Source organism: Haematobia irritans, chromosome 3, assembly GCF_050003625.1.
Source record: "Haematobia irritans isolate KBUSLIRL chromosome 3, ASM5000362v1, whole genome shotgun sequence".
NCBI lineage: Eukaryota > Metazoa > Arthropoda > Insecta > Diptera > Muscidae > Haematobia > Haematobia irritans.
Window position 1 is genome coordinate 199370919 of NC_134399.1, and position 22072 is coordinate 199392990.

Consider the following 22072-nt stretch of genomic DNA (forward strand, 5'->3'; position numbering starts at 1 on the left):
ATTTTCTATAGAAATAAAATTTTGACAAAATTTTCTATAGAAATAAAATTTTGACAAAATTTTCTGTAAAATTAATATTTTGACAAAATTTTCTGTAAAATTAATATTTTGACAACATTTTCTATAGAAATAAAATTTTGACATTTTGTTTATATATTCAATATCTTCAAAAATTTTATTTTTCGTGTTGGTGCATTTCGTCAAAGTTAATTGTAATTGATTGCAAGCTAAATCAATAAAACTATTCGAAACAATTCGACATATTAAAAAAATTGTCGGTAATAGGAGAGATCATAATAATTATGATTATATTATATTGCAAATACTGAAATAAAAAGTTTTTTTTTTAATAATCACAAAAATTTGATAAAAATGATCAAAATAAAATTGTTTAGTGTGGTAGAAATAAAATTTTGGCAAAAATTTTATAGAAATAACATTTTGATAAATTTTTCTATAGAAATAAAATTTTTACAAAATTTTTTACAGAAATAAAATGTTGACAAAATTTCGAAAACATTTTCTACAGAATTAAAATTTTGACAAAATTTTCTATAGAATTAAAATTTTAACAAAATTTTCTATAGAAATAAAATTTTTACAAAATTTTCTGTAGAATTAAAAATTTGAGAAAATTTTCTATAGAAATAAAATTGTGACAAAATTTTCTGTAGAATTAAAATTTTAACAAAATTTTCTGTAGAATTAAAATTTTCTATAGAAATAAAATTTTGTCAAAATTTGTTATAGAAATAAAATTTTGACAAAATTTTGAAAAGATTTTCTATAGAAATAAAATTTTGACAAAATTTTCTATAGAAATAAAATTTTGGCAAAATTTTCTATAGAATTAAAATTTTGAAAAGATTTTCTATAGAAATAAAATGTTGACAAAATTTTCTATAGAAATAAAATGTTGGCAAAAATTTCTATAGAAATAAAATTTTGCCAAAATTTTCTATGGAAATAAAATTTTGATAAAATTTTCTATAGAAATAAAATTTTTACAAAATTTTTTACAGAAATAAAATTTTGACAAAATTTTGAAAATAGTTTATTTTAGTTATATTATATTGCAAATACTGAAATAAAAAGTTTTTTTTTTTAATAACCACAAAAATTTGATAAAAATGATCAAAATAAAATTTTTTAGTGTGGTAGAAATAAAATTTTGGCAAAAATTTTTATAGAAATAACATTTTGATAAATTTTTCTATAGAAATAAAATTTTTACAAAATTTTTTACAGAAATAAAATGTTGACAAAATTTCGAAAACATTTTCTACAAAATTAAAATTTTGACAAAATTTTCTATAGAATTAAAATTTTAACAAAATTTTCTATAGAAATAAAATTTTGACAAAATTTTCTGTAGAAATAAAATTTTGACAAAATTTTCTATAGAAACAAAATTTTGACAAAATTTCCTATAGAAATAAAATTTTTGACAATTTTTTTATATATTCAATATATTCAAAAATTTTATTTTTCGTGTTGGTGCATTTCGTTAAAGTTAATTGTAATTAAGTGTAAGCTAAATCGTTAAAACTATTCGAAACAATTCGACATATTAAAAAAAATTGTCGTTAATAGGAGAGATCATAATAATTATGATTATATTATATTGCAAATACTGAAATAAAAAGTTTTTTTTAATAACCACTAAAATTTGATAAAAATGATAAAAATAAAAAATTTTAGTGTGGTAGAAATAAAATGTTGGCAAACATTTCTATAGAAATAAAATTTTGGCAAAAATTTCTATAGAATTAAAATTTTGACAACATTTTCTATAGAAGTAAAATTTTGAAAAGACTTTCTATAGAAATAAAATGTTGACAAAGTTTTCTATAGAAATAAAATGTTGGTAAAAATCTCTACAGAAATAAAATTTTTGATAGAAATAAAATGTTTAGAAAATTTTTTACAGAAATAAAATTTTGAAAAGATTTTCTATAGAATTAACATTTTGACAAAATTTTGTATAGAAATACAATTTTGACAAAATTTTCTATAGAAATAACATTTTGACAAAATATTATGTAGAATTAAAATTTTGACAAAATTTTCTGTAGAACTAAAATTTTCTATAGAAATAAAATTTTGACAAAAAATGTTTATATATTCAATATCATCAAAAATTTTAATTTTCGTGTTGGTGCATTTCGTCAAAGTTAATTGTAATTAAGTGCAAGCTAAATCGTTTAAACTATTCGAAACAATTCGATATATTAAAAAAAATGTCGCTAATAGGAGAGATCATAATATATTATATTGCAAATACTGAAATAAAAGGTTTTTTTTAATAACCACAAAAATTTGATAAAAATTTTTCAAATAAGATTTTTTTTAAGTTTGGTAGATTTTTGTTAAAATTTTGGTAGATTATTTTTGGCACGAATGGCAACCGTTCCGACTCCGATTCCAAGACTCCGACTCCAAAGCCCTGGTTACCACAACCCAGGTAATTCGATTGAAGATGACTGTCTTTAGTAGAACTTTGTGCGGAATCCATGGTGGATTCGGCCGTAAATACTTGTTTTTTGTTCTCTATTTTAAATTTTATTGTTTGAAAACAAAACATGTCGGAAATAACATCATTTATTAAAATTAGTTTAGATTTATTCGAATTGGCTACGTTTGGTACGAATTATGGCGTTCAAACTGCCGACAAAGAAATCACACACTGCATGCGTCTTCTGTAATTTGGCCCATTCTCAACTAGCGCCTTATTGAAATTATGGTATTTTTTAGTATCAATCTTACTCTGGAAAATGGCCCAGGCGCAAAAGACCAACGGATGGACATCCGGGGATGTCCTCTTACCTCAGAAAGTCAAATCAGTTAAATTGATCCCTTTTTTAAATATTGATTTATTCTAAATCCATAAGGATATTCGGTGAACGTTTGCAAAGTGAGCATCTCAATGGTATTTAATTTTTACGTTATTATTACAAACAAATCACTAAGACACTGAAAGTTCAAATAAGTCTTACCCTATATTTGAAACGTTTTTATCTTAAATCTAAAGATTTAATATTTCACTCAATTTAAGGACGATTTCTTTAAATCAAAAATGTGCTTTTTAGCACTTTAGGAAAATTTGTCGTAATTCAAAGACATACGGTTTTAAATTTAATGAAAAAAATTTTGTAGCAAACATTATTAACTTTATTTTAATTAACATTTCATTATTTTAAAGAAATTTGTTCTTGAATTACGCATCCTAAAATTTAGGTTACGAAATCTATAATATCACGTAAATAAATATTTTAATTTACATAGTATTTAACAAAGATTCTGTTTTTTTCTCTTCTTATATTTTCAGCAACTTACAAGCTTAACGGTAAGTTAATTAATTAAAAATTTACATCAGACATGCCAACATCACTTCCTTGGATATTTTTTTGAAATGTCACGTTCACATTATCAACATTCTCTATGTTCTCCTCCTATTTTCGAATTAATGCTTAGTTTGTATGTGAAAGTATAGACGTACATCCCATCAACACACATGGACTGGTCCACCTATATTTACATGTGAGAGAGTATGTATTTGTTGTTGTTTTTTTTTAATTTAATATGAGTAATATAAAATAATCGTGAAACTTTCACACTGTGCTCATGAAGAACACAGATGATGATGTTGATAATAATGAGGATCGGACATAAACCTTTGGAGTTTTAATGTCAAACATGTTTAATCGGTAGCTACTACATTAATAAGATGTAACACTTGTGTTTAATAAAATAGCATACGGTTGCATTAGAGGGAATATTAATATTTTGTGATTATAATAAATTAAATTTGTAGAAGCAATTACAATAAAACTGGGAAAACAACCTGTTTGGCCATATCAATGCTTGTATATCATGGTATCCATTCTGTGTAGGAGTAGTCAGTATTGCCCCAAAGTGTAACCATAAAACTTGTAACCAACCCCTTCACACCTCAAATGTACAACTCATAAGTGTCTTCAAGAAAACAGTAGAAAAGTTTAAGACATAAAAACTTGGCACCTGCCACGGTTGCCACTCGAGCCATTTCTAAAGAAAATTTTGTCAAATTTTTATTTCTATAGAAAAATTTGTCAAAATTTTATTTCCTGTAGAACATTTTGTCAAAACTTTATTTCTATAGAAAATTTTGTCAAAATTTTATTTCCATAGAAAATTTCATCAACATTTTATTTTTATAAAAATTTTTGTCAAAAAAAGTTTAGGACATAAAAACTTGGCCACGGTTGCCACTTGAGCCATTTCTAAAGAAAGTTTTGTCAAATTTTTATTTCTATAGAAAAATTTGTCAAAATTTTATTTCCTTTAGACCATTTTGTCAAAATTGTATTTCCTTTAGAACATTTTGTCAAAATTTTATGTCTATAGAAAATTTTGTCAAAATTTTATTTCCATAGAAAATTTCATCAACATTTTATTTGTATAAAAATTTTGTCAAAGTTTTTTTATAGAAAATTTTGTCAAAATTTTATTTTTATAGAAAATGTTGTCAAAATTTTATTTTTTTTTTATTTTTTTATTTTTATTTTATTTCTGTAAAAAATTTTGACAAAATTTTATTTCATTATGAAATTTTGTCAAAATTTTATTTCTATAGAAAATTTTGTCAAAATTTTATTTCTAAAGAAATTTTGTCAAAATTTCTTTCTATAGAAAATTTTGACAAAATTTATTTCTATAGAAAATTTAGTAAAAATTTGTTTCTGTAGACATTTTTGTCAAAATTTTTCTACTATAGAAATTTTTGTCAATATTTTATTTCTATAGAAAATTTTGTAAATTTTGAAAATGTCAAAATTTTATTTCTGTAGAGAATTTCATCAAAATGTTATTTCTATAGAATATTTGGTCAAAATTTTATTTCCATAGAATTTTTTTTTTTCAAAATTTTATTTCTATAGAAGATTTTGTCAACATTTTATCCACACAGAAAATTTTTTCAAAATTTTATTTCTATAGAAAATTTTGTCAACATTTTATTTCTTTAGAAAATTTTATTATAATTTGATTTTTTGGCAACATTTTATTTCTATAGAAAATTTTATTATAATTTGATATATATAGAAAATTTTTTCAAAGTTTTATTTCTATAGAAAATTTATTGTAATTTGATATTTATAGAAAATTTTTTCAAAATTTTATTTCTATAGAAAATTTTATTATAATTTGATTTCTGTAGAAAATTTTATTATAATTTGATTTCTATAGAAAATTTTGCCAAAATTTGATTTCTATAAAAAATTTTGTCAAAATTTTTTTTGCTATAGAAAATTTTGTTAAAATTTGATCTCTATGGAAAATGTTGCCAAGATTTCATTTCTATATAAATTTTGTCAATATTTTATTACTGTAGTACAATATTTTATTACTGTACTGTTGTCAAAATTTTATTCCTATAGCAAATGTTGGCAAAATTTTATTTCTATAGAAAATTTTTATTTTTTGTATGGAAAATTTTATTTCTATAGAAAATTTTGACAAAATTTTATTTCTATAGAAAATTTTGTCAAAATTTTTATTTTGTCAAAATGTTTATTTTATCAAAATTTTTACTTTTTATACGTCAACATTTTTATTTTTTATACGTCAAAATTTTTATTTTTTATACGGAAAATTTTGTCAAAATTTCATTTCTATAGAAAATTTTGTGAATATTTTATTCCTATAGAAAATTTTGTCAACATTTTATTTCTATAGAAAATTTTGTAAAAATTTTATTTGCTATAGAAAATTTTGCCAAAATTTTATTAGCTGTAGAAAATTTTGTCAAAATTGTGTCTCTAAAGAAAATTTTGTCAACATTTTATTTCTATAGAAAATTTTGTTAAAATTTTATTTCTATAGAAAAATTTGTCAAAATGTTATTCTTATAGAAAATTTATGAGGTACTTCTTAGTTGTAGAGGAATATTTATATGGAGGAAAAATGTATATGGGAGTTATATCTAAATCTGAATCGATTTCTACCAAACTCAATAAGAATCGATTCTCACCCAAAAAATTGATTTGCGCCAAATTTCTAGCCGGTTAGACTAAAACTGTGAGTCTATGGCAATAGGTATCAAAGACGCAACGTGACTACAGGGTTGTTGATACGCAATGTGCTATATTTTAAATTGCTAAATATTAATTTTTTTTAATTTTATTGCGCAAAAGCAAAAAATGTCGAAAATATTTTCAAATTTTGGAATCAGTTTAGATTTGTTAGAATTGGCTACCTTTGGCACGAGTTAAGGCCTTGGAACAGCCGACAAAACCATCACACTCTAAACGACGGCGACTCTGAGTTTTTAGCCCATTAACGGCAAAGCATCGCCTTGAGATGAGATCGACACTTTGGAATTTTTTGATGCCAACCTTACTCTCCAAAATGCCCCGGCGGTATGGAAACATGGCCCCATGTTGGGCGCCATTTAATATAAGTGCACGCAGAGAAGAAACATGATTGTCACAATCATATTCGAAGAGCAAAATAATATGATAGGAGCTATTTTTGCGGCGACCATGTAATATTTTAACCTGCAACCATGTTGGCTCAGTGAACATGGTTCTAAGAAAAATGTAATTGTCCTCATCTAAAATGTTATTATATTGATAAAAAGAATTTTGTTTGAATGAAAAGACAATGGTCACGATTTAAAATGTTATGGTATTCATTAAAAATGTTTTTCTCCTAGTTAAAAGAACATGGTCACACCCTTAAATGTTTTGATCTTTATGAAAAAACTTTTTTCATCGTCGAAAAAAGGACGCCATTTGAGAAAAGAAAACACAAAATTAACTTTATTTGTTTGTTTTTATTTATTTATAAACTAATTCATTGTTTATTTGTATTTATAATGCCGTTCAAGCAAACATCATATATTTTTACACACTCTATTTTATTTCAATTTCAACAATAAGTAATTATTCCATATTTACTTCGTGCCCATCAAATGTACAAACGCAGACATCGTGTAACTGCAAATAAAAAAAAATGATACCATGTAGCAAAATGCAGAACAAAAAACAGGTACATTTTTTCAATTACCACGTGCCACTTCTGAATAAATAAATTAACACAAAACACAGTAAATCCGTATTCTCCATCCATTCCAAGAAACAATCAACACACGACTGACGCGCAAAATGAAAATCGTGTGTACCTGCTCAATGTTTTTATAAAATTCTTTTCGCTGCAAACAAGTTAAAAAATTAAATGGTCACGAAAAAAATGTAAATGGTCTTTATGGTCATGTAATGGTTCTAGACATGTCTATACTTAACCTATAAAAATACATTTTCTCTGTAAAAAAGAAAAAAAAAATTGAATGGTCAGATACATGATTTTCCCGACCATTTAATGGTCTCAAATTCTATCATTTAAATGATAGAACATTTTTGCGGTATTTGAGAACCATTCAAATGCTTATTGCCACCATAAATATTTCTCCGCTCGAAAACTATTTTTGCAAAGACAAAATACATGGTTTTCGCGGCAATTACATGCTCCAGATAAACATTAAATGGATGCGGCAACCATGTCCAAACATGGCTTTTCTGTGCGTGTGACCGACTACACGTTGGGTGGCACTTCATATACAGGTTGGCTGATTGAAAAGCAACAAAGTAAAGCACTATATTTTTTTAAAGCAAAATACCATAACATTTTAGTGTTATTTTAGATTTGTACGAATTAGCTACTTTTGTGACTCTGCGCTATTTTGGTTCATTCTCGACTTTAGTAGGTTTATTTAGTACCAAAATGCTCCAGTAGCAAATTTTGACGATAAATAGATGCGACCATCGACCATTGTGGGAGCCCACACCATTACCATCGTCGGCGCTTTAGTGGCCAATCGAAGATGTAAACTTACCTGTTTGGCAAGTAAGTGCGATCGTTTTATTTGCTCAGAAACTACCAAAATTTGGAATGGCTTTTATTTGAAGAAAACCAAATACAGCAGATGTTCACTTTCCTGGAAGCGAAGCAGCTTCTTGGCTCTTTCAAGTCTTTGTTTTATGCATCGGTGAGCTCCTACAATTTATGGAACTTCAATGGATTTAGTTCAAGCTCGTGTTTTTTGTTCAGCCCACGAGTAACTTTTCTAGCACTGCAGCGTGGATTTCGAATAAATCTGGCCCTAACATTTCGAATAATTTCCGAGTAGGTTATAATTTTTTCGTCCACATTTTGCACTCTATGCAAATCTGCCAGTGTCACGGTAACGGTAATACGTGCTAGAAACAAAATAAATAAATGCTGGAGGACCCTAACGCTATCCACTTGTGGTTTTCATGTCAAATATAAAGCAATTATACTATCACGTTTGATTTCTATCACGAATAAATTTATTTCTGAATGCATTTGATCAAAATGATCAAATTAGATCAAAAATTTTGTAAGCTTTTAAATAATAAAATATATTGCCACTGAATGATAGCAACCTGAAGTTGCTATACATATCTGATGGTTACAATACATATCAGTCACTCTGTATCTCGTCTCCCACTGGGTATTTGCCATATTGCTTTAAATAGTTACGGCCGAAAAAACCAATTCAATTTAAGGTAAACTGACTATTTGTATCAACTTACGTGTGCTATTTTATTCCCCCATGCTGTATTCCTAAACAATTTTCATATTTTCCCATTATATGAGGGAATATTGTGGACCACTATGAAGTCTCAACATTAAACGGAATGGGAAGTAGTTAAAACCATTTCTTAGTTTAAATATATGTCATTAAATGACACTCATTTCTTTTGCCATCCGCTATGATGAGAGATTTGCAATGAAATTAAATGAAAAAATAAAAATATTTATTAAATTTAGGGCATGTTTGTAGTCGTTGTTCAAAGAAAGTTTCTGCCTTTTTCTACCATTCCACAAGAAAAGAAAAGAAAAAAGATCAACATAAAAAAAATCAGAGGTAATATAAACCTGGACATGGACAACAGCAGCCGCAAATAATGTCAGCTCAATGGAGCTTACTCAGTTCAAGTAATGTCAGTCACAAAGTCAGTGAAAAGTGAAATTATTTAGTATTGCTATTGTTGGTGTTGTTGTTGTTGTTGATTTTAATATAATTTAGTTCCAAGATGCATAAAATTTCGATCGTGCATGCATATTGACTGACTGGTATTATGAAATTCATGAGAAATTGATGCGTCCATGCATAACAATGTTGATGCTCTGCATCAGACATTATTATTAGCATTACCAAGTACTATAGTGGATATGGATAACATCAACACATTGACCAGGCAAACAAGAAGATGAAGAAAACTTTTGCAGCCCCAGCATACCATATTATCAACGAAGATCAGAGTAGCTAGAGTAATAAAACAAATATTCCAAGAAACCAGTATCACATCTTGCAACAGTGAAAATAATAACACACTTGATCTTCGTTTTATCGCCTGACGTATGGTAGGTACCAGTTTCCAGAGAATCTCTTCATCGTATATTTTTTTTCTCACCAAACTTAAGTATCTTCTACATCAGATTTTCTTCATTGAACACACAATGTGCTGCATTATAGCATTGAGAACCTACGTACAGTGGCTCACATCGAAAGTCGGGCAAGTTATTATAAACAAGTTATCACCTAGTTTAAACATGTTGATTCACTTTTTTTTCAAATTCATTTCAAACATTTATAATGTTACTTAGTATACAACAAACTTAAATTGAAATATCGCTGTAACTTTTGTTTGTAAATGTACTACAAAAGCTTATTTGAAAAAAAACTAAGAAATATACTCACACCGAAAGTCGGGCAAAGCAAATTCGAAGAAAATGGCACATGTTCTACCGTTATATTTGAGCATCACTTATTATTTTTGGTTTGGAAAATCATTAGTTGATCTCAAGCCGCCGTCCAAATACAAAGTTCCGAAATTTACTCAAATTTTTAATACAATGTCGCGTAGAATTAAACAGTCCACATTGGAAGAACGAAAAATTGTTATTAATAATTATTTAGAAGGAAAGACCGAGCGCGAAATTGCTAATATCGTTAGCAAAGGCAAGTCGACAGTCCATGACATTATCAAAAGATATAAGGAAGACGAAAGAATATCAAACAAACAACGTGCAGCAGTAAAAAAGAAACTCAGTCCAAGAGACGAAAAGTTCATAGTACGTGAAGTACAAAAGGATCCATTTATTTCCGCTCCAAAACTTGCCACAATCGTCAAAAATAATTTTGGAATAGAAGTACATGCAGAAACGGTGCGAAGGGTACTACGGAAAAAAATTTTAAATGGCAGAGTAGCCCGTAAAAAGCCATGCATAAGTGAGAAAAATAGGAAAGATCGGTTAGAATTCGCACGTGAGCACATTTCGAAGGATTTTTCATTTTGGAGAACGGTAGAATTTGTAAAACATGATTGCCGAATATTTCCATTAGTATTTTCATATTTTACAGGTCCTCTTTACTGATGAGAACAAATTTAACTTGTTTGGCTCCGATGGTCGTCGTTATGTTTGGCGTAAGCGGAATGAAGAATTTTGTCATAAGAACACTAAGAAGACAGTGAAGCACGGAGGCTTATCAGTGATGGTGTGGGGCTGCATGTCAGCTTCAGGTGTCGGAAACCTTCATTTTATAGAAGGTATAATGGATAAAAACATTTATCTCGACATTTTGAAAGCAAATGTTAAGGAAAGCGCACGCAAGTTGGGTATTGCCGATAATTTTAAATTTTATCAGGACAATGACCCAAAACACACATCGCTGATAGCAAAAACCTGGCTATTGTATAATTGTCCTAAGGTAATTAAAACCCCTGCTCAAAGTCCTGACCTTAATGTAATTGAGCATTTGTGGGATGAACTTGGGCGCCGAATGCAAAATAGACTGTGCACTAATAAAAATCAATTAAAAGCTGCATTACAGGAAGAATGGGACCAAATAAGTCCTGATGTCTGTAAAAAATTGGTTGAATCTATCCCAAAGAGACTAAAAGATGTCGAAACTCAAAAAGGATATGCAACAAAATACTAAATAATGCATACAAAATAAAAATTATGAGTTTGCCCGACTTTCGCTGTGAGCCTAGTTTTAAGGTTTTTCTGAATATTTCGTTTTTAAGCTTGTTATAACTACACTGGAGTAGATCTTTTTTACATTATTATATTCCTTAATAAATGCTTTATTTAATTTTAAAAACTATTTCCGAAAACGTTCAAAAAAAACTTTTTTGTGAGGTGTACAATTTTTTCACATAGTTTGCCCGACTTTCAATGTGAGCCACTGTACATATTTCCTCTTGGCCAGCAATTCGATGAATTAATTACAATACGGCTTTGTTTTATTTATATGCGATACTTAAAACAAGTTGTGATTTGTCTGTCCCTTGTTCACGATTTGATATTGAAGTGCATTTGTTAGGGTATGTTAGCACAGGAAGAAATAAAATCGTCAGATGTATTCAAAGAAAATTCTTTAGATTTTACTACTGTCCGGCACAGTCTAAATTTTAGCCAAATGGGATAGTTTTTTGGTGCGCCATTGATGAATTATATGAATTGAAAAAAGAGCCTAATTTGGTGAAGAAAAAATTGATACTTTGTCTTGGTTAAGCACAGGCTCACAACCCTCGCATTGTCACTGTCAAGTGATCTGAATGTTTCTCCATCAGGGATGGAAAATGCAGTACTATAGTACTTTTTTATATACTTTTTCACTCTGGTCAGTACCGTAGTACCCACGCGAATGATTTAGTACCTTTTGTGTAGACATTTTTGAGCCGATATCAGATATATGGTACAATAGTTTTGACAAAATATTTTAATATTTTGAGAAAGTCTTTGCAAAATTTGTAATAGTCTTTTACAAATTTGGCAAAACAGACAAGTTCATGCGGGAAGAAAATCTCGATATTTTAAAAGCCATAGTCACAAATACGATTTGCTTGAATTTCAATAATGTTTTAGTTGAAAAAGCACGTGATTCTATATTACGCTACCACACGAACACTATCTAGATAACAAGTTATCGATTGCGTTCTAAAATAATGCAAAACATTACAGTTACGGTCGAAACTTGAGACAAAAGTAATCTACCAACATTTGGAGAAATTTAAAAAAAATTATTTTGCAAAAATAAAGAAAATTTTGTTAAAATTTTATTTCTATAGAACATTTTATCAAAATTTTATTTCTATAGACAATTTTGTCAACATTTTATTTATATAGAAATATTTGTCAAAATTTTATTTCTATATAAAATTTTGTCTAAATTTTTATTTCTATAGAAAAGTTTGTCTAAATTTTATTTCTATAGAAAATTTTGTCAAATTTTTATTTTTATAGAAAATTTTGTCAAAATTTTATTTGTATAGAAAATTTTGTCAAAATTTTATTTCTATAGAAAATTTTGTCAATATTTTATTTCTATAGAAAATTTTGTCAAAATTTTATTTCTGTAGAAGATTTTGTCAAAATTTTATTTCTATTCAAAATTTTGTTAACATTTTATTTCTATAGAAAAATTTGTCAAAATTTTATTTCTATAGAAAATTTTGTCAAAATTTTATTTCTACAGAAAATTTTGTCAAAATTTTATTTCTATAGGCAATTTTGTCAAAATTTTATTTCTATAGGAAATTTTATCAAACTTTTATTTCCATAGAAAATTTATTTTTATTTATTCACAGAAAATTTATGTAGTACCATATGTAGTGGCAACCGCGATTACAATACTACGGTAGTCTTTGTATGCGAATAAAAGACTACAAAAAGGAAATATTTAAAATTTACAAAATTTTATTTTCTTTAAAATTCAATTTAAGGGAGCTCTTGCTAATAATATTCCAATGGAATTTTTGTTAAAATTTAGTGAAAAGTACTTTTTCAAAAAAGTACCTTTTTTTACTTTCTTAATTTTCCATCCATGTTCTCCATACTCTGTATTCTCTTGATTTGCCCCATATCAGGTTGCCACTACATCATAACCTAAGTTAGGTGTAGTTATCACAAACAAAATATAGCTCGAATCTGTATTATATAATGGACCCACATCGACATGTACTATAGGTTAGGTGAAGTGAATGTTTCCGTCCAGTAGTGAATGTTTCAGTGGCTGAGTTGTTCTGAGGTCAGGACATATCCATCACTGAAAGAAATAACGTTTATTGGACAGCTCATCGCATGGAGACATGGTCCCAAGTTGGGCGCCATTTAATCTATTTGATCGACTACACGTTGGGCACCATTTGATGTACAAGGTAGAGCTGTGCACGTGACTAATATTTTACTCACGCACACTCACGACGGAAAAATCTTACTCACGCAGTTTGGTAGGACTCACCCTCACGCACACTCACGAAAAGAAAATTTGTAATCAAAAGCACGTCAATTTTGCGTCATTTGGTGACAGTGAACCAGACACTACTATGGGTAAAATGTAAAGTAAATTAAATTTTTGGCTGGGACTTCAGGCCTCCGAACGGCGTTCCACATTGCTGGGAAACCACTTAGAGAAGCTTGTCACAAGCATTACTGAGAGGCAATAATTCACCGCTAAAAACTGTTTGATGTTCGGCTGAAACTGGGGTAGAACCTAGACCCTATATATGCAAGCCGGGTGTGCTAACCATTGCACCAGGGTGGTTCCTTTTGTGATATATGTTCACATTTCTTTTGTTTATTGTTGTCTCCTGGCCTCAGTCCTGCTTAGCGTGGTGGTCATTTTTTGCCTTTTACATAGACTTAGAAAAATATTAACACAGTTCTTATAAGAGAATGAAGCAGGAAACCTATACAAAACGTCTTTTAAAAAATCAATGTAATTTTTTTCGCCACAAATGAGAACGGAGTCTAAACTCTTTCCAAAAGCAAACAATCCTTACCGCGATTCGACTTCATTGAAAGACATATCATGTTTAAGCTAACTCTTCACAACGATGAAATGGTCTCACGTTGGGCGCCAGTTTGTCTTTCTTTCCGTAATGACTACTTCTTGTCAAAAGCCATTCGTAATAATTTTTTGCTGTTATAAACAAGTTTGAGGCCAATGTCATTGACCAAAACTGAGATAGCTCTTATAAGAGAAATTCATTGTAATTAAAATTTACTTCTCTCAAGAAGTTAATTTGAGGTGATATATAAAAATCCCTTGTTTTGCGTAATAAATAATTTAAAATTTTCTTAATTTTTTTATTGTATATAATGTAAGTATTGTATAAAAGTAAGGACAAATAAAATGATGTAAATTTTGAAGACATATTTTAATAGGGTATCGATCCATTTCTCCGCAGACATGGAATTTGCCATAAAATATTTGCAAATACCATACAAAACGTTTTTACGTAGAGATTAAACTCGAAAACGTTAAAAAAAGTTTTAATGTTTCCTTATTATACCCTGCGCCACACTGTGGAACAGGGTATTATAAGTTAGTGCATATGTTTGTAACACCCAGAAGGAGACGAGATTGACACATGGTGTCTTTGGCAATAATGCTCAGGGTGGGTGCCTGAGTCGATATAACCATGTCCGTCTGTCCGTCCGTCCGTCTGTCTGTGAACACATTTTTGTGATCAAAGTCTAGGTCGCAATTTAAGTCCAATCGCCTTCAAATTTGGCACATTTTCCTAATTTGGGTCAGAATAGAACCCTATTGATTTTGGAAGAAATCGGTTCAGATTTAGATATAGCTCCCATATTTATCTTTCGCCCGATATGCACTAATATGGACCTAGCAGCCAGTGTTTTATACCGATTTGCTTGAAATTTTGTACAAACATAACACTTAGTCGTATAGTCAAGTGTGCACAATTTGAATGAAATCGATTCAGATTTAGATATAGCTCCCATATATATCTTTCGCCCGATATGAACTTATATGGCCCCAGAAGCCAGATTTTTGATATATCTTTCGCCCGATATGGACTAATATGGTCCTAGAAGCCAGAGTTTTGGCCCAATTTGTTTGAAATTTTGCACTAGGAGTACAATTAGTAGTGCAGTTAAGTGTGCAAAATTTGATTGAAATCGGTTCAGATTTAGATATAGCTCCCATATATAGCTTTCGCCCGATTTACACTCATATGACCACAGAGGCCAATTTTTTGCTCCGATTTAGTTGAAATTTTGCACAGGGAGTAGAAATAACATTGTGGCTATGCGTGCCAAATTTGGTTGAAATCGGTTCAGATTTAAATATATCTCCCATATATAGCTTTCGCCCGATTTACACTCGTATGACCACAGAGGCCAATTTTTAACTCCGATTTAGTTAAAATTTTGCACAGGGAGTAGAAGTAGCATTGTAGCTATGCGTGCCAAATTTGGTTGAAATCGGTTCAGATTTAGATATAGCTCCCATATATATGTTTTTCTGATTTCGACAAAAATGGCCAAAATACCAAAATTTTCCTTGTAAAATCGCCACTGCTTAGTCAAAAAGTTGTAAAAATGGCTCTAATTTTCCTAAACTTCTAATACATATATATCGAGCGATAAATCATAAATAAACTTTTGCGAAGTTTCCTTAAAATTGCTTCAGATTTAAATGTTTCCCATATTTTTTTACTAACATTGTGTTCTAGTGCATTAGCCGACTTAAATTTTGTGTCTATAGATTTTATAGAAGTCTATCAAATTCTGTCCAGATCGAGCGATATTTAGATGTATGTTTTTGGGACAAACCTTTATATATAGCCCCCAACACATTTGACGGATGTGATATGGTATCGAAAATTTTGATCTACAAAGTGGTGCAGGGTATAATATAGTCGGCCCCGCCCGACTTTAGACTTTACTTACTTGCTTTTTAATGAAATCTGAAATACTGAAGTAGCATCACATCTTATGCGCAATCAATTCAGCGGATGTCTAAAAAGATTATTTTCGGCCTAGTTCAAGTTCATGTAAAATCCATTGCTTCTGAGCCAATTTTGCAACACTTTTGGATCCAAAAAGAACATTTTCTCTAACATTTTTTTTCTTCAACTCAATTTTTTATCTGTGTACCTTGTGAGAATATTGAACCCTATTCAAAGAGAAAAAATGCGTACTGATACAGGTCTGATAAACGAAATAGACAAAATGCACATAACTCTAGATCAATTGAGTGCTATTTCAATACCAACTCACATTCTCAATAAAACATTGAGATAAAATCTTCCCAGTACTTCTGTATTATTGTAATTGTAAGATGACCTTTATGACCTGAACATTGTTTACACGTCATTCATATTAGGTCTTACAAAATCGAGAGAAGGGTTACGTTTTCGTTCCAAGATCTCGTTCATTTAATAATTTGTTATATGCGGCCTCGTACAATCCGCATACATCATCGCCATCATCGCTATCATGGCTTAAAGGGTCAGCACTAACCAATGCGCTAAACTGACTATATAATCCACCATGACAAGATTTGTTGACGTTATCATAAGCTCATCTTTGTTGTATCATCCTAGCCAAGCTGAGCATCTGCAAACGTCCATCCATATTTATCCCCTGGTATTAAGGACCATGGGAAATTTTGATATTTGCTGGTGCATACACTAGCCAAGAATAGATTTCATTTTGAAGCTAGACCCATGGTTCGAGGCCATTTTGTTTTTCTTCATTTATGACTGTTTACTGTTTCTATTGTTCGCTGACCAAGATGGAATATTGAGGGGAAAAATGGAGCCTATGGGTGATTAACGATACATTTATTTAGATAAAACCTGGAGCCATCCAATACCAAAAAAAAACAACAAAAGTGATGGGAGTAATTTTTGTGTTATCATAAGCCAAAAATAAGTGGAATTATGAATGAAACAAGGGGGGTGGGGTGTTGAATATATTTATATTAAATATAATTTGATTTATAATGGAGTTGGCGATAGAGGTGACCTACTAACCACTGCCACTACTTCTTAATTATTTGCAAAATTAAATTATGAAGATTGATTAAATAAAACAAAATGGGTAGAGTTGCGTATATGGAAGCTTATCGCGCTCATGAGTAGAGATACACAAGTTATGTCGTTTTTTAAAAATTCTATTGATCGACTGCATTAGCTTACACTGAAGATGTACCTTTGATTAGAGGTGACTTTTTGGTGTATTTTCATCTGCTGAATTCGAAAATGAAGGATATATCGGTGGAAATAGGTCGCATTTTCAAATTGTATCGAAATGAAATTTTTACAAAATTTTCTATGGCGATAAAATTTTGGAAAAATTTTCTATAGCGATAAAATTTTGGAAAAATTTCTATAGAGATAAAATTTTGGCAAAATTTTCTATAGAGATAAAATTTTGACAACATTTCCTACAGAGATAAAATTTTGCAAAATTTTCGATAGAAATAAAATTTTGCAAAATATTCGATAGAAATAAAATTTTGACAAATTTTTTATAGAAATAAATTTTTGACAAAATAAAATAATGACAAAATAAATAAAAGAAGATCAATTTTGACCAATTTTTCTATAGAACTAAACTTTTGGCCAAATTTTCTATAGCACTAAACTTTTGACAAAATTTTCCATAGAAATTTTGACAAAATTTTATATGGAAATAGAATTTTTAAAAATGTTTCTATAGAAATAAACTTTTGACAACATTTTCTATAGAAATAAAATTTTGAGACAATTTTCTATAGAAATAAAATTTTGAGACAATTTTCTATAGAAATAAAATTTTGAAAAAATTGTACAGAAATAAAATTTTGACAAAATTTTCTATAGAAATAAAATGTTGATAAACTTTTCTGCATAAACAAAATTTTTACCTAATTTGATAAAGAAATAAAATTTGGCGAAATTTTCTATAGAGATAAAATTTTGGCGAAATTTCCTATAGAGATAAAATTTTGACAAAATTTTCTACAGAGATAAAATTTTACAAAATTTTCGATAGAAATAAAATTTTGACAAAATTTTTTATAGAAATAAAATTTTGACAAAATAAATAAAAGACGATAAATATTGACCAAATTTTCTATAGAACTAAATTTTTGACCAAATTTTCTATAGAACTAAACTTTTGACAAAAGTTTCCATAGAAATTTTGACCAAATTTTCTATGGAAATAAAATGTTTAAACATTTTTCTATAGAAATAAACTTTTGACAAAATTTTCTATAGAAATAAAATTTTGAGACAATTTTCTATAGAAATAAAATTTTGAAAAAATTGTACAGAAATAAAATTTTGACAAAATTTTCTATAGAAATAAAATGTTGATAAACTTTTCTGCATAAACAAAATTTTTACCTAATTTGATAAAGAAATAAAATTTGGCGAAATTTTCTATAGAGATAAAATTTTGGCGAAATTTCCTATAGAGATAAAATTTTGACAAAATTTTCTACAGAGATAAAATTTTACAAAATTTTCGATAGAAATAAAATTTTGACAAAATTTTTTATAGAAATAAAATTTTGACAAAATAAATAAAAGACGATAAATATTGACCAAATTTTCTATAGAACTAAATTTTTGACCAAATTTTCTATAGAACTAAACTTTTGACAAAAGTTTCCATAGAAATTTTGACCAAATTTTCTATGGAAATAAAATGTTTAAACATTTTTCTATAGAAATAAACTTTTGACAAAATTTTCTATAGAAATAAAATTTTGAGACAATTTTCTATAGAAATAAAATTTTGAAAAAATTGTATAGAAATACATTTTTGACAAAATTTTCTATAGAAATAAAATGTTGATAAACTTTTCTGCATAAACAAAATTTTTACCTAATTTGATAAAGAAATAAAATTTTGACAAAATTTTCTATAGAAATAAAATTTTAGAAAAGAATTGTATAGAAATGAAATGTTGACAACATTTTCTATAGGAATAAAATTTTGATAAACTTTTCTATAGAAATAAATTTTGACAACATTTTCTATAGATGTAAATTTTGACAAAATTTTCTATAGAAATAAATTTTGACAAAATTTTCTATGGAAATAAAATTTTTAAAAATATTTCTATAGAAATAAAATTTTGGAAAAGAATTGTATAGAAATGACATTTTTACAAAATTTTCTATAAAAATAAAATTTTGACAAAATTTTCTTTTGGCGAAATTTTCTATAGAGATAAAATTTTTGCAAAATTTTCTACAGAGATAAAATTTTGCAAAATTTTCGATAGAAATAAAATTTTGACAAAATAAATAAAATAATGACAAAATAAATAAATAAGATAAAATTTTGACTAAATTTTCTATAGGAATACAATTTTCTATAGAGGTAAAATAATGACAAAATAAATTAAAAAAAGATAAATTTTGACCAAATTTTCTATGGAACTAAAATTTTGACAAAATTTTCTATAGAAATAATTTTGACAAAAGTTTCTATAGATGTAAATTTTGACAAAATTTTCTATAGAAATAAATTTTGACAAAATTTTCTATGGAAATAAAATTTTTAAAAATTTTTCTATAGAAATAAAATTTTCACAAAATTTTCTATACAAATAAAATTTTGGCAATTTTTTCTATAGAAATAAAATTTTGAAAAATTTTTGTTAGAAATAAATTTTTGACAAAATTTTCTTTAGAAATAAAATTTTGAGACAATTTTCTATATAAATAGAATTTTGACAAAATTTTCTATAGAAATAAAATTTTGACAAAATATTCTATAGAAATAAAATTTTCACAAAATTTTCTATAGAAATAAAATTTTGAAAAAAAAAAATCTGTAGAAATAACATTTTGAAAAAAAAAAAAATCTATTGAAATAACATTTTGATAAAATTTCCTATAGAAATAAATTTTCTACATAAACAAAATTTTTACCAAACTTGATATAGAAATAAAATTTTGACAAAATTTGATATAGAAATAAAATTTTGACAAAATTTGATATAGAAATAAAATTTTGACAGAATTTGATATAGAAATAAAATTTTGACAAAATTTGATATAGAAATAAAATTTTGACAAAATTTTGTATAAAGTTAAAATTTTGACAAAATTTTCTATAGAAATAAAATTTTGACAAAATATTCTATAGAAATAAAATTTTGACAAAATTTTCTATAGAAATAAAATGTTAACAAAATTTTCTATAGTAATAAAATGTTGATTAACTTTTCTGTATAAACAAAATTTTTACCTAATTTGATAAAGAAATAAAATTTTGACAAAACTTTCTATAGAAATAAATTTTTGGAAAAGAAGTATAGAAATGAAATGTTGACAAAATTGTCTATAGGAATAAAATTTTGATAAACTTTTCTATAGAAAAAAAATTTGACAAAATTTTCTATAAAAATAAAATTTTGACAAAATTTTCTATAGAGATAAAATTTGGCGATATTTTCTATAGAGATAAAATTTTGGCGAAATTTTCTATAGAGATAAAATTTTGGCGAAATTTTCTATAGAGATAAAATTTTTGCAAAATTTTCTACAGAGATAACATTTTGCAAAATTTTCGATAGAAATAAAATTTTGACAAAATAAATAAAATAATGACAAAATAAATAAAAAAGATAAAATTTTGACTAAATTTTCTATAGGAATACAATTTTCTATAGAGATAAAATTTGGCGATATTTTCTATACAGATAAGATTTTGGCGAAATTTTCTATAGAGATAAAATTTTAGCGAAATTTTCTATAGAGATAAAATTTTTGCAAAATTTTCTACAGAGATAACATTTTGCAAAATTTTCGATAGAAATAAAATTTTGACAAAATAAATAAAATAATGACAAAATAAATAAAAAAGATAAAATTTTGACTAAATTTTCTATAGGAATACAATTTTCTATAGAGATAAAATAATGACAAAATAAATAATAAATTTTGACCAAATTTTCTATGGAACTAAAATTTTGACAAAATTTTCTATAGATGTAAATTTTGACAAAATTTTCTATAGAAATAAATTTTGAAAAACTTTTCTATGGAAATAAAATTTTTAAAATTTTTTCTATAGAAGTAAAATTTTCACAAAATTTTCTATAGAAATAAAATATTGACAATTTTTTCTATAGAAATAAAATTTAGACAAATTTTTCTATAGAAATAAATTTTTGACAAAAATTTCCTTTAGAAATAAAATTTTGAGACAATTTTCTATATAAATAAAATTTTGACAACATTTTCTATAGACATAGAATTTTGACAAAATTTTCTGTAGAAATAAAATTTTGACAATTTGTTCTATAGAAATAAAATTTTGAAAAAAAATTCTGTAGAAATAAAATTTTGACAAAATGTTCTATAGAAATAAAATTTTTGACAAAATCATCTATAGAAATAAAATTTTGACAAAATTTTCTATAGAAATAAAATTTTGACTAAAATTTCTATAGAAATAAAAGTTTCTATAGAAATAAATTTCGGCAAAATTTTCTATAGAAATAAATTTTGACAAATTTTTCTATAGAAATAAAATTTTGACTAAATTTTATATGGAAATAAAATTTGACAACATTTTTTATAGAAATAAAATTGTGACCACACTTTCTATAGAACTAAAATTTTGACAAAATTTTCTATAGAAATAAATTATGACAAAATTTTTTATAGATGTAAATTGTGACAAAATTTTCTATAGATGTAAATTTGGACAGAATTTTCTATGGAAATAAATTTTTACAAAATTTTCTATGGAAATAAAAAATTTTAAAAAAATTTCTATATTTAGAAATAAAATTTTGGAAAATAATTATATAGAAATGAAATGTTGACAAAATTTTCTATAGGAATAAAATTTTGACAAAATTTTCTATAAAAATAAAATTTTGACAAAACTTTCTATAGAAATAATATTTTGAGAAAAATTTCTATAGAAATAACTTTTTGAGAAATAATATTTTGACGAAATATTCTATAGAAATAAAATTTTGACAAATTTTTCTATAGAAATAAAATTTTCATAATATTTTACTAGAGATAGAATTTTTAAAACTTTTTAATAGAAATAAAATTTGAACAAAAGTTCCTATAGAAAAAAGAAATAAATTCAAATTGGTTTTCTAGTACGTAAAACTCTAATTTAAAAGCAATTTGTGTTTTAGATTTATCCTTACTTCAAGTCTCCGCTTCTGTTGCTCGAATCATTACTAATATCATTAAGGTAAATACAAAATTTTTGG

The 22072-nt window shown here is 26.7% G+C and overlaps 1 protein-coding gene across 3 annotated transcripts in view; it reads left to right on the forward strand.

Annotated features, from left to right (window-relative positions):
• Nucleotides 1-22072, forward strand: part of LOC142231540 (uncharacterized) — a 134045-nt gene that overhangs the window by 53253 nt on the left and 58720 nt on the right. For all 3 annotated transcript variants that reach the window (XM_075302167.1, XM_075302168.1, XM_075302169.1), the window contains one exon: nucleotides 3329-3346. The gene's annotated coding sequence lies outside the window, so the exon portion shown is untranslated. The remainder of the gene's footprint in view (nucleotides 1-3328; nucleotides 3347-22072) is intronic.